Source organism: Ixodes scapularis, unplaced genomic scaffold (assembly GCF_016920785.2).
Source record: "Ixodes scapularis isolate PalLabHiFi unplaced genomic scaffold, ASM1692078v2 PGA_scaffold2__306_contigs__length_199485367, whole genome shotgun sequence".
In the NCBI taxonomy this organism is placed as follows: domain Eukaryota; kingdom Metazoa; phylum Arthropoda; class Arachnida; order Ixodida; family Ixodidae; genus Ixodes; species Ixodes scapularis.
The window spans coordinates 146,259,962-146,274,412 of NW_024609857.1; the positions used below are offsets into that span (position 1 = coordinate 146,259,962).

The 14,451-nt window shown below is 45.4% G+C and overlaps 1 non-coding gene across 1 annotated transcript; it reads left to right on the plus strand.

Moving 5' to 3' along the window:
* Window positions 1-806: 806 nt before the first annotated feature.
* Trnap-agg lies at window positions 807-888 on the plus strand. The gene has a single exon. It is a non-coding gene; the product is annotated as a tRNA-Pro (tRNA).
* Window positions 889-14,451: the final 13,563 nt, after the last annotated feature.

Sequence of the window (14,451 nt, forward strand, 5' to 3'; positions counted from 1 at the left end):
TCATTGGCCTGATGACGGTGGTTCAGTCACGACGTCCCTGCCGTTGTCCCTCGCTGGGACACGACATCCTTATCCACGTGGTGAATGATGCTGATGGGGGCGAAGCTCTGGTGGTGCTGATGATACTGATTTTATTGTTCATAGGTAGTGCTGATGGTGCTGATTTTTTTTATTGCTCATAGCTTGTGCTGAGTTCTGGGTTGTGTTTCGACTTCATTATTACTGCTTTATGGTCGGTGAAATGCAGAGCCAGTGGTTCTTCTAGCGGATCAGCATGGATCCGCTATAAGCTGTGGGAACGTATCTCCACCGCTTAAGTCAATGGTCCATGTCAGAAAGAGGACGTGTGGTATGGAACGTGGTTATATACGCATTTGAGCTTTTGACCCCAGTGCCCTCTCGTCTATAAACGTTGAGCGAATGCATGCAAAGTTTAACGCGATTATATACGTATTTGACCTCTGCGCCCTCTCCTGTATAGACGTTGAGCGGCTACATGCAACGTTTCATCCTTGACAGAAACGCCAGCTCTTGAGTTACTACTAAAGCCCCTCGATGTGTTCGTGTTTGTATTGCAAGTAGCGTCAAATGCGCCAATGCACGAGGCTCGTGTCTCGAGCGGCCCTTGGAAGCAAATGGTGGCGCAGCACTGAAATGAACGGCTCTTGGAAGCGAATGGCGGCAGAGCACTCGCTCGTGGCACGTGTCCCGCGCGTTCCTACAACAATGGTTGGCGGTACTTGAAAACGTGAATTTTATCAAGGGACTTTAGTTACTACCACATTTCAAAGCCCCCTATTCTTCCCGCAGTCGTGACCGAGTGGTTAAGGCGATGGACTAGGAATCCATTGGGGTCTCCCCGCACAGGTTATAATCCTTTCGACTGCGCAAACATGTTTTTCTTTTTATGTGAGCACGGACGCCGGCCGGACGGACGGACGGACGGACAAGGCTAGACCCTAAGGAACTTCGCCCCTAATACCGCCACGTGGTCACCGGCGAGTAGTCTGCCGCCCGCTACATACAGCCTGTGACATCCGGGATTTGTTGTGTGCACCACTCGCGGAGGATGCGTACAAGACGCTCAAATAGGTCCTCATTTGAAGGGTTACCCTTTCAAAGCCCCAGAGGTTTCAGCAACTTCTTCGCGAAACGGAGCTCGGAGACCGCACACCGAGTCTGCTACGCCGTCAAATGCAACAACTGCTCGGCACCAGGACGATGGATCTCGACAGTATAATATGCTTCGAGAACTCTTCCTCCAGCGGCTTCCTACAAACGTGCGCATGGTACTCATCTCCGCCGAGGTAACGAACCTGCCCAAGTTGGCTGAGCTCGCCGACTGGCTAATGGCCGTACCCTTTTTCTCCGTCTTAGCCGTTCAAGTGGAGCCGGCTACTTCTGACCAGTTGCAAGACATCCGAGATTAAATATTGCACCTAGCCGTCGCAGTAGCGGCACTGCAGGGGTATGTTCCCCACCTGTCTAACCAGAGTACCAAGCCGCGACCCCAACAGCAGCAGAAGGTATGCTGGTATCACCGCAAGTACGGCAACGCCGCACGCTACTGCGTACCACCCTGCGAGCACTCGTCGAGAAACGGCCGGGGCTGATTAAAAGGCTAAACGAGTTAAGAGATCCACGATGAGCCAAAATGTCCAACCAGTAAAAAGATCACAGAGGAGCTAAAATAAAATAAAGTAGTTGATACGTTTTAAAAGTGTATTACGCACTCGTTTTTGCGTCGTTTGGGGTGTGATTGCCATATGAGGAGGGCTTTCTTAGGTATATGCAAGCAAAGCAAACGGTTTTCTTCCTTGTTGTTCTCTTTTCGCGGTTAATGCCAAAAACAAGTAAAAACTTGGGCTTCTTTTTTTGCAAGTTTATTCTGGGATTGTGTTTATTGGGAGACCTCGTTGAGTGCTGCCGCGCCCTGCTGCCATACGTTTTCTGTATCTTTTTGCTTTGCCCTGCCACGTTTGCCACCAGCTTACCTGGCAGGAGCATCTTCGGGGTAAAAAACGCCGGCATTCAATGAACAACATCTGCCTCTTCTACGCTCACTTCACCTGTGCTGTCAAGCGGTTGGGGAACACGGAGTAAAATACAGTCCTTCGGCGTCGGAAAGCGCCCGATGCTTGTTACGCCGATTGATCTCCCTCAATGCGGTGACGCTTGCGACCCCTAATCCACAGTTTACATCAGGTTTACCTGCAGTCAACAATGGTACCTCCCTTGCTGGAACGAGAGTTTCGTTCTTCGTTTCCTAGACTTCTCCAGAGACTATCGCTTAAACGAGCAGGGACGTTCGGTAAATGTGGCGGACAGCGTCCAGGTTCAATTTTGGCATTACTGCAATAAGGTGAGCTGGCGGGCTAGTTGGTCGTTCATCATTAGTAAAATAGCGCAAAACAACAAGGAAGAAAGGGCGAGATAGACAGGAAGGGCGCTAACTACAACTGACATTTAATACAGTCTATAAAGGAGGAGAAGAAAGAAGCAAGAAGTTACTGATGCTGTTGCTTAAAAGAAAAAAACGTACACCCTCAAAGTTGTTATACGTAAAAATATAAAATGTATGAAAAAGTGAGTTGCTGATGACATCTGTGATTGAAAAAAACCGTATGAAATAAGAGAGAAAGAAAGATGGAAGCAATAATTTTGATACAAAAGGAGAAAATTGCAAAGGTGCACGATCGGTAATCGTAGATGATAAAAAAGATGAAGTTTGAGACCAAAAAGGAACCTGAGGTAGCAGGCTGAATACTTGTAGTCAAGTCCTATGATTAAGGTAGTAAAGCTCCTTAGGAGATAAGGCGATCGATGGGGCGCTGACGCACACCGCCCCGCGAGACACGATTGTTTGAGCTTCATACAACTCTCGTGTTCTTTTGGACCTAAAACGTCTTAGGATTTTGGTTTGGCTAAACACTGCTGAGCACATACAGTCCCTTGCATGTATTGTAAGATGGCCGGCTGGTGACGATCTCAAGGCTAAGGCATGTTCTCGCAAGCGTTCATTGATGCATCGGCCTGTTTGTCCCACATATATTTTGCCGCAGGTGAAAGGTATTTCGTACACCACTCCTCGTTGGCAGTCGACGTATTGTTGCTGATGTCTTACTTTGCACTCAGCTTGCTGTGGTTGGAGATGGTTAATTCTCGGACACAACCGCCTAAGTTTATCTGGTGCAGAGAGTGCCACTTGGACTTGATATTGCGAAGCAATCTTTTTTAAGTTGTGTGTAATCTGATGAATGTAAGGCAGCACTGCTGGTCGTTGGTTCGTCTCTCGTGCGCGCACTCGTTGTCCACTGTTGGTGAGTAATGATTCGGCGACTTCAAACAAAATCGAACACGGGAACCCAGATGTCTTGAGGCGCTGCACTGACTGCCAACGAGGAGTGGTGTACGAAATACCTTTCACCTGCGGCAAAATATATGTGGGACAAACAGGCCGATGCATCAATGAACGCTTGCGAGAACATGCCTTAGCCTTGAGATCGTCACCAGCCGGCCATCTTACAATACATGCAAGGGACTTGAAACTAAACATTTGAGAGAAATCTCTCTGGTTGGGGAATACAATAATTAAAATATGGCAACCAACCAATTCCTAAACATGTAGGGGCCCTACGTTTCGAACCGACTCGGTTCTTTGTCAGGGGCGACTGTGGCCGTTGAGGAGCGACGTTTTTCGATCTTCTTTTTCTTTTTTCAGGGATGTGGCGCACAGGGTTGGGCAGAAATACTCAAAAATGTATTTGGAAATACAAATACTGGGATACATTGAAATAGTAGCTAAAATACTGATACTAAGATACATCTGTAGAAATGTATCGCGATACGTATCGGAAATACATTTTAAAAAGAGGCAAAAAGTATTTGGAAATACAAATACAGGAATACATTTTAGGGAGGGCAGAAATACAAATACAGAAATACTGATACTGCAATACATTTTCCAAATTTTTTGAGACGCCAACTGAGATGAAGCTTGAAGTTTGAAGGGGATGTTTTCGATCCCGAAATTACTTTCCTGTAGGCTTGGCACTTTGCCTTGAAGGTAGTGTTTTCGGACGACAAGGAGTCTTCAATGAGCCCAAAAGAAACGTTCCAACAATTGCTGACCGCGGTCCATTCCATGACATCCTGTCCGTCTGACAAGGGAATCCTGTCCATATTGATCACGTTATGCCACGGTGGAATGAACTAGAATTCTTTATATGTAGGTGTGGGCCTTGAACATGAAACTTTACCACGCTGCTGTATGAAAGGACAATGCGTACTTTTGTTGTAGGCTACCTAGCTGAAGATCGTGCATGCAGTGTCATTTGGAATTTTCGAGAATAGTGGACCACCTGAAGCATCTTGGAATACATGTCTTATCTTCTGTTTTACAGTTGAAAAACGATACGGTAGCATCCCTGTTCTGAAGGTTCTTACTACCGACCCTCCGCCACCGACGCACGGATTGCAGTCCTCGAGTTTTGCCTAACATTATCCAAACAGAGACCTCGTGGATTGCGAGCTGATATTGCCGGCACAGGTGCGAGCTGTCCGAGAAACAGCGGTCTCGAGACTAGTCGCTGGAGTACGTAATCTGGGATGGCACAGCGAGGCCACTTCTGGCCTCCTTCTGGGTTTCGGATCACCAGAGCAGCGGGTCACGTTCACGTCGGCTGATGACGTACCCTTGAGCTGTGCAATGTTACGGGCGCAGCCGCAGATGCATTCGAATATGTGTTGAACTTTACAGCGTGAGTCTTCCTACTATTTCAAGTCAACCACCGCCAGGCTCGTGCTGCAACGGAATGTGACTCAGCTTTGCCGGCTGAGTGTCCTCTGTGCGCTAAGGCGAGAGAGACGGTTAGCAGCGGGCATTGGATGCCAGCAAACAATGACTCAGGAAATCCCTACCTAAGGACCTGCGGCAGAAGATGCTCTGACTCCACTCCTGGCACGCCACCTGGTTCGAGTCCCCGACTACGCAACACTTCTCAGAAGAGAGAAGAAGACGTATAAAAAAATTAAAGCAGAATCAAAAGGAACCTTGGTCAGCATAGTAACAATACCCCAGAATCTCCTTAACTCTGGTGCCCTTAGAAGTAAAAAAAAAAAAAAAATGCGTTCGGACCTAATCCTTTTTTTTTTCTTTGGGGGGGGGGGGGGGGGGGGAGAGTATTTCGCAAGAAATGTAACGAAATACATTTCATCCTGATTGTATCGCGATACAAAGGAACATTCCAAATGTATTTCGATACAGGAATAGAGATACTGGTGAAAAAAATGTATCGCGATACAGAAATACAGATACGAAATGTATTTCTGAAATACTATCGCGATACATTTGTATCGCGATACTGCCCAACCCTGGTGGCGCATTTCTCGATCTTCTTCTTTCATGAATATGGCGAAGCCCGTTCACATACACTGTTGGTAAAGCACCAAGGCACCTATTTATGTTGCCTGGCGTCGTTTGAATATGCCAGGACTCGACGAAAAGCCTATGTCGGTTGTTAGTCTCTGCGTCGATAATGCTGGTGTTGTCGAAGTCAATCCGGTGGTCTTTGACTTCGCAGTGCTCGGCGACTGCGCTGCGCTCGTGGTCGAGCTTGCGAACGTCGTTTTTGTGTTGGCGTATTCTTTCATTAAAATTCTTTGTCTCACCGATGTAAGTGGCTGGACAATCTGCACAAGGGATCTTATAAACCACGCCCTGCGTTTTTTCTTTCGGAGGGCGATCTTTTGGACGGGGCATGAGTAATCCAAGCGTGGACATCGGCTTGTGGGCTACGCGGATTCCTTCTTTGGCTAGCACGCGTGCAAGCGCCTCGCTTGTTCCTCTGATGTAGGGTACGCAGATGCGCGAGGTTGGGCGTGGCTGCGTACAGGCTTGTGGTTGCTGTTGTCTTTGACCTCGAGCTTGACGACGGGCAACGCGTTGGATGAAGGTGCTCGTGTATCCGTTCTTTTTCAGATCAGCACGGACGGTTTTTTCTTCCTTTCTTCTGTCATCCTCAGAGGAGCATATAGCCTTCGTCCTAGACAGCAGTGTCCTAACCACCGATGCTTTGTGGCAGGCTGGGTGATAGGAATCAAACTGGAGATAACGTCCAGTGTGCGTGGGCTTCCTGTAGACTAAAAACTTCAAATTTTCTTTTTCTCTTCTCACGAGCACGTCCAAAAAAGGCAATGAATTGTCTTTTTCAAGTTCCGCTGTAAATTGGATAGCCGGTTCGATGGAGTTGAGGTGTGAGAGGAATCTGTCCACTTCAGATCTTTGAAGGATGCAGAAGCAGTCGTCCACATACCGCACAAATATTTTGGGCGCAGTGGCGAATGACTGCAGGGCCTCTTCCTCAATGGCTTCCATGCACAGGTTAGCCGTGGTAACGGAGACAGATGCGCCCATGGCGGTTCCGCTGGCTTGTTTAAAATACTCTCCCTTGACGCTAAAGTAGGTGTTGCTGAGGCAGAACTCAAGGAGGCGGCACAGTTTCTCCACACTAAGGGCGGTCCTGTTGTGCAGGTCTTTGTCTTTTTCGAGAGCCTTCCTGGCAGCTGTAACTGCCAGGGGAACCGGCACACTTGTGAAAAGTGAGATGACGTCAAAAGAGACTAGGCTTTCCTCAGCGCTCACCTTCAATTTCGAGATGCGCTCCACGAAGTCGCTGGAGTTGCTGATATAAGTCGTCGTTTTTCCGACGAGAGGAGAGAAGGTGTGGTGAAGATAGTTCGACACGGCTCGAAGTGGTGAGGTTCTAAAGTCCACAATGGGCCGGAGAGCAAGGCTAGGCTTGTGGATCTTGGGAAGGCCGTAAAAACCAGGCGCAGATCCATTCCTACAAAGGAGGTGCAGGTGGAGGCTCCTCGAGTCTAGATGTTTCTTGAAAATTTCAGTTAGGATCTTGCTCAGCGTTGCCTGGATTCGCGGTGTCGGATCCTTTTTAGTCTTTCATAAGCAGAGGTGTCAAGCAGGTCGTGTATCTTCCGGTCGTAGACATCCCGGTCGAGGACAACGGTCAAATTGCCCTTATCTGCTGGAAGAAGCACAATCTTTTCATCATCGTGAAGCGCCCGGAGCGCACTTCCTTCTTCTCTTGAGAGATTGTGTCGTTGATGCTGTGGGATGTTTGATAAAATACCGATCACCTTCTGTCGCACCCGCTCACGATCGCTAGGATTCAGGTGCGCGATGCCGTCCTCCAGGGCTGCGACCATTTTCGGCAGAGGCGGTCTCGTGGTAGTCATGTTAAATCCGTGGCCTTTGGCCACGGATTTATTGTATTCCCCAACCAGAGAGATTTCTCTCAAATGTTTAGTTTCAAGTCTTTACGCGATGACTTCGGAGAGGAGACCGTACAACTCTCAACTCGCCACTGCGCCCAAAATATTTGTGCGGTATGTGGACGACTGCTTCTGCATCCTTCAAAGATCTGAAGTGGACAGATTCCTCTCACACCTCAACTCCATCGAACCGGCTATCCAATTTACAGCGGAACTTGAAAAAGACAATTCATTGCCTTTTTTGGACATGCTCGTGAGAAGAGAAAAAGAAAATTTGAAGTTTTCAGTCTACAGGAAGCCCACGCACACTGGACGTTATCTCCAGTTTGATTCCTATCACCCAGCCTGCCACAAAGCATCGGTGGTTAGGACACTGCTGTCTAGGACGAAGGCTATATGCTCCTCTGAGGATGACAGAAGAAAGGAAGAAAAAACCGTCCGTGCTGATCTGAAAAAGAACGGATACACGAGCACCTTCATCCAACGCGTTGCCCGTCGTCAAGCTCGAGGTCAAAGACAACAGCAACCACAAGCCTGTACGCAGCCACGCCCAACCTCGCGCATCTGCGTACCCTACATCAGAGGAACAAGCGAGGCGCTTGCACACGTGCTAGCCAAAGAAGGAATCCGCGTAGCCCACAAGCCGATGTCCACGCTTGGATTACTCATGCCCCGTCCAAAAGATCGCCCTCCGAAAGAAAAAACGCAGGGCGTGGTTTATAAGATCCCTTGTGCAGATTGTCCAGCCACTTACATCGGCGAGACAAAGAATTTTAATGAAAGAATACGCCAACACAAAAACGACGTTCGCAAGCTCGACCACGAGCGCAGCGCAGTCGCCGAGCACTGCGAAGTCAAAGACCACCGGATTGACTTCGACAACACCAGCATTATCGACGCAGAGACTAACAACCGACATAGGCTTTTCGTCGAGTCCTGGCATATTCAAACGACGCCAGGCAACATAAATAGGTGCCTTGGTGCTTTACCAACAGTGTATGTGAACGGGCTTCGCCATATTCATGAAAGAAGAAGATCGAGAAATGCGCCACATCCCTGAGAAAAGAAAAAGAAGATCGAAAAACGTCGCTCCTCAACGGCCACAGTCGCCCCTGACGAAGAACCGAGTCGGTTCGAAACGTAGGGCCCCTACATATTTAGGAATTGGTTGGTTGCCATATTTTAATTATTGTATTCCCCAACCAGAGAGATTTCTCTCAAATGTTTAGTTTCAAGTCTTTACGCGATGACTTCGGAGAGGAGACCGTACAACTCTCAAAAAGGTATGTGAATGCCACTCGAAGTATCTCCACGTTCAAGGCACACCTGGACTTTACGAAAGCCTGCCGGGACCACAACCTGGTTCCCCAAAGCCTTCGTCTTAAACGGCTCGTTCATACGCCGGAGGGACACAAGATCTTCGAGCAAGCGGAGCACCGTTTGGTCAAAGCCCGCATTCACCAGTGCCAGACCACCATAAAGAAAAAAGAACTGGATCTGTATTTCATCCGCAGGCAACTAGAACACCGCATGCCAGCTATGCTCCCTCACTTACACTCTTTTGCTGAAAGCATTGCCTCCACCTCTGCAGAAAAGCAAAGAGTTTCTCAGAGTAAGAAATTCTCGAAGCTGATGGAGAGAGAAAATACTAAACACGAAACCGATACCACCAGGTTTGTCATAAACCTCTCGTCCAGGAATCTCTCTTCTTGCGAGACCAAGGTTTTAGCCAAAGGCCACGGATTTAACATGACTACCACGAGACCGCCTCTGCCGAAAATGGTCGCAGCCCTGGAGGACGGCATCGCGCACCTGAATCCTAGCGATCGTGAGCGGGTGCGACAGAAGGTGATCGGTATTTTATCAAACATCCCGCAGCTTCAACGACACAATCTCTCAAGAGAAGAAGGAAGTGCGCTCCGGGCGCTTCACGATGATGAAAAGATTGTGCTTCTTCCAGCAGATAAGGGCAATTCGACCGTTGTCCTCGACCGGGATGTCTACGACCGGAAGATACACGACCTGCTTGACACCTCTGCTTATGAAAGACTAAAAAAGGATCCGACACCGCGAATCCAGGCAACGCTGAGCAAGATCCTAACTGAAATTTTCAAGAAACATCTAGACTCGAGGAGCCTCCACCTGCACCTCCTTTGTAGTAATGGATCTGCGCCTGGTTTTTACGGCCTTCCCAAGATCCACAAGCCTACACACTAAACTTTTTTACACCCCTTAGGGGTGTAAAGCACTTGTCCCAGGACGAGCACCCTTTGAGGGTGCAAACGAGCACCCCTGTGCCAAAGCACCCTATAGGGGTGTGGAGTAGCATAGGGTGCTGATGCTTATTTTAATGCGTGCTCGAGGACGATTCATTCTAATCGAAATAGGCTCTTGTAGAACAAAACTTATCTTATTTACACAGATGATCTCGTTACAGTGAGCACTTAGCCAAGCCGAACTTTGTACAGGCAGGCTGGCACCAAAAGTGGACTATTATCTAAAATTAGTTGATTAACTTTTTCAATTGCTGGTTCGACAGTTGTTGCGAATTAAAGACAATCACCTCCTTAAACCAGTCAATTTTTAATAAATCTTGAAATGAGCACACAGATAAAAAAAAGGAGAAAATATCATTTCACCAAAGGCAGCGGTATTGTAGCGGTCCAGAAAGTATTGTATCCCGCAACCCGTTTTGTGTGCACAAATCTTTCTCAATCGTTTTTTCTTAGGTTAGTGCTCATTTCACGAAAAATAAGCTGGTCTAAGAAGGTGACTGCCTCCATTTTCACAATATGTGCGGGTGCCATCAAACCAGTAACTAAAAAGCAAATTCATGGCTTTTAAACAATAAGGCCACTTTTAGCTGCCATCTTGCCTGTATAAAGTGTCTGCCAGGACAACTATAACTCAACTGTAAAAAGATAATTTGCATAAAACAGAAGTTTTATTTTACAAGAATCTGTTCCGATGAGAATGAATCACACCGGTATCTCAGCACTTGTCAAAGCGGGTTCAGTATACCAGGTATGACAACCAGAAAACCACGAAGTATGCCGACCAATTAAGTGAAGAAATAGGAGATGCTAAAGTAAAGTACCAGCATAGGACCTCGTTACAGAAACTGGATTCATTATTTGATATGTGTGCAATGCATCGGCACACATGCTGCTTGAAGCAGCTGTGCATAGATGCATCGTCCGATAATGAAGGCAAGATGTGCATGGCAGAAAGGGTAATATTTCAATGTGAAGCTTAACCTGTGTGCAAACGGAAGTTACAGAAAAATCTTGCATGATTTAAGTTTTACTTCCCACAAAATTTGGAAGGAAAATAAAAAAAATATCACAGAATTTGTTCCATGCCTAAAGCTTCTGAATCTATTAATTGCTCGATGGTCTTAATACTCGTATACTAGAATAGATCAGTGGGAGACATTCTCAAACATCATTTTAAAGAAGTCTGCCACCACTCTCAATGTGTCATTAAGTGTCCAATTGTCAAACTACCAAAACTGAAGTGTGATATGCATCACATGCATAATGAGCACTTGCTTATGCAAACTATGCAATGTGAGAAAGTGTATGGTACAAACATAAACAACGAGGAGCTTAGCTTGTTCAATCCCGATACTTGGTCCTTGCATCCTGCTCTGGCTCGTCGGTCATTTGCCTTGCATATGAAGTGGTTACGAGTCGTCATACTTGGTATGCCGTAGTGCCTTTACACTTTCGCCCAGGGCATGGCGAGTGGCATCAGCTGCATACAAACAGCATGTGATTGAGCTGCAAGTAAATAAAAGTTATAAAATGAGAAAAAAAACTGAAAGGAAAAATAAATAACTATTTATTGAGCTATTATGTGACCACAAAAAAAATAATGAGGTATGTCCTCCACACACATATCAAAATACAATACTTGTGGCATTCTATCAAATATCGCAGCCTATATAGGCCTCGATGCTAGTAAAAATCGAGAAAACATTGGGGAGTTTGAGTCAATAAAAGCCAGACTAAATGAATAATCGTTTATTGAACTATTATGTGAGCACAACAAAATAACCAGGTATGTCCTCCATACAAATAACTAAATATATATATTTTTTTAATATCACGCCGTAGGCTTAAGATGCTAGCAAAAAAATCAATACAGATTACCTCAGTACATGAGAATGTTTCTTGATAAAATGACTAGAACAAAAGAACAATTTAGATGCCTTCCGGTTCGAGCGTATACTTTTTGTTCCATAGCACATGCGACTTTCATTTAAGACCCTAAAGTTGCATAAAAATCAAGCTACACTTCTTTCAGTTTAGGGCTTAAAACATTAAAACAAGCTACCATATTTTCCAGACTAGAGTCCACAATCCGGTGTATAATGTGCAAGGGAAAATTTCGGCTAAAAAGAAAAAGTATTTTCTTAAACAGTCCGCACTCGGTGTATAGTCCTCAGGGAAAACTTCAGGCTGGAGAACTCCACAAAAGAGATATCTGCGGATGAATGTCGGAGGGCTTCCGTGATCCGCTCGTCAGCCAATCGCAGAGCTCCTCAAGGTTAAGCTTGACTCAAGTTGGTTGCGTGCGGGCCTCCAAGCAACACCATGTCAGATGCGAGGTATCGAAAGCCTGGGAAACAGACTGACGGTAAGAGACTGTCTCGATTACTTTATCTCAGCATAAAATATCTAAAACATGGCAATCTGGCCTAACCAGTTTCGTAATAATGAACAATCTTGAAACAAAAGTTGTAGATTCCACACCTGTAGACAGACCGTACGGTATAAAATATCAACATTTAGACATGTATAGTTTGTGCACTATAGTCTGGTAAGTATGGTACATTTATTTTAGTTTGGAGTTAGAAAGTTAAGGGTGGACACTACCCAAAAAAGGGAATTTTTTAACCACTTGTCTGATTTAAATGACATTTACAGGGCTTGTTTCTATTGATGTTGAGAACATTTGTGCCAAATTTTGTTAACCTTGGTAAAGTACAATAAGAATTGCTAACGTTCAAAGATGGAAGTGGGCGTGTCTGCGTAGGAAAACTATCGTTTTGAAATTACTTATAAATTTGTCGTTTTCATGTGTTATGTTGCTTTAGAACAGTTCAAAGCAGATAGCTATGGAGCTATTTTTCTATTTTATAGCATCTTTCATGACAAAAATGCCACTAAACACAAATGCTGTTTTTTTTTTTTTTTTTAGATCTCCATTCTTTGTCCAAAATGCTAGTTCTTGAGCATGAAAAATGACAAAAAAAAATTCAAGCTCATAGCTATATCTTCCCCTTAAAATTTCACCCCAGAAAAACTTATAAAAATGAATCCAAGTTATGTAATAACAAAACGCTAGTTTTCCTAAAGGGAAATTGATGCTAAATCGTGGATTAGAGAAAAATGCGTTCTAAGTGCTCCAACCCGTACCTTTTCTTTAGCATCGGTGGACCGAAAATAATTTATAAAAAATTAACTATGCAGTGTAAACTAGTGAAAATTTCTGGGAATACTCTCTAGATGTTGGTGGATTTGAATGTGACATTTTTCAAAATCAACTTTTTTTTGCAGAAATTGTTTTTTCTGGGTAGTGTCCCCCCTTAAAAGTTGAATGGGTGCTGTACTGAAATTTGGCTTCACAAAACAAGGCATCAGAAGCACACAGTGGGATGCTACAAACCCCAAAACATCACTCATGCAGAAGTATCTCAACTGGATGGCCATATTTTCGAAAAAGAAGGGAAGAGGAGAACAGAGATGTCGCAAGCTTTGTTCAATCATGCTCATATTTTCCAAAAAGTACTGCCACCCGTACAAGATACCGTCTTATGAGTTATGTTTTAAGGTTTGCAGCATCCCACCTAGTGCTCCTGCCTGGTTTCGTGCTATTCAAATCTCGGTTCAGCATCCCTTTGGTACTAGAACGGTTGTTTGTTGGCCTCACTGATTTTACTCTCTTGCGACCTTGTTCAGGAATTTCGTCCCAACTGGCCTCGGAGTAGTGCTGCTGAGGCCGAAAAACAACAGTTCTAGTACAGCAACTGTGTTTGCTGCCTTTTTCGAGCACTTTATATTAAAAAGCCAGTAAGCCACCATGATGGCAGCGATGCCATCCTCTGCATTCTTCACGGACAGGAACCGCTGCCTATCGACAGCGAGGTACAAAAAGTCAGCCCCCTCGGCGTCATTTCCAGAGTACACGACGCACGACATTGCCGGGATGTCTTGCTCCTGTGTTAGCAAACAAAATCAATGCAATGTAACGCAGGAACCATGTGTAATAGTCTTTTCTAAATCATCACAGTTAACATATCACTATCTACCAGCGAGCTGGTCCAGTGTTATTTGCTATAGTTACTTATCTATGTGTAATATGTAATGCCCCCACCCCCTGCAGGCCTGATTATACTTGTGCAGAACGCAACTTAGACAAGTGGCAGTAAATCACACTTTCCCAGAACTGAAAAATATCCAAGATCATCAGCGCAACAGGGACACCTGCATTATCTCTGCGATTGGTTAAATTTCGGCAATGCTAGCCAGAAGTCTGGTTCCACATAGAGACGTAAATGTTGCTTTGACTTGCTCATTGCAAAAAAGTCAAAATCAGTCAACAGCAGCCCATATTCTACTTGTGTGATGACTTCACCTCCCATGTACATCTGGGCCAATATATTTTGCTTTAGATGGTTAGAAATCTTCGAGGAAACTACTTTTGGCCATGATATTCCCAACCATCAGTGGGCCAGGAAAGACAGCCACTGGATCTTTTGTACCTTTCTAGAAAAGTGCGCCATGCAGTGAATAGAAAGCTTGCTTGTCGAAGTTGTAGCCAAACATGTGAAGCAGTGCCATCACCACAGTATTCCCATACAAAAATGGTCTATGGTCGTCTATAGAAAATCCTTTGTATGGCCGGCTATAGCAAATTGGCCCAATTAGCTATAGCCGTTTCTATGGCTGTCTATAGCTTTCCCTATGGTCTCCCCTATAGTTGTCTATAGCTTTTTCAATGGAAATTTCGCTATCGAATTCGGTATGGTTTAGTCTATGGGTCTCTTTAGAAAGGATGCTATAGCTGCCTATGGCTTTTCCTACGGTTTCTTTAGCCGTCTATTGCCCTTTGTATGGTCCGTTATAGCTCATTCTATAGCTCGTTTATGGTTCT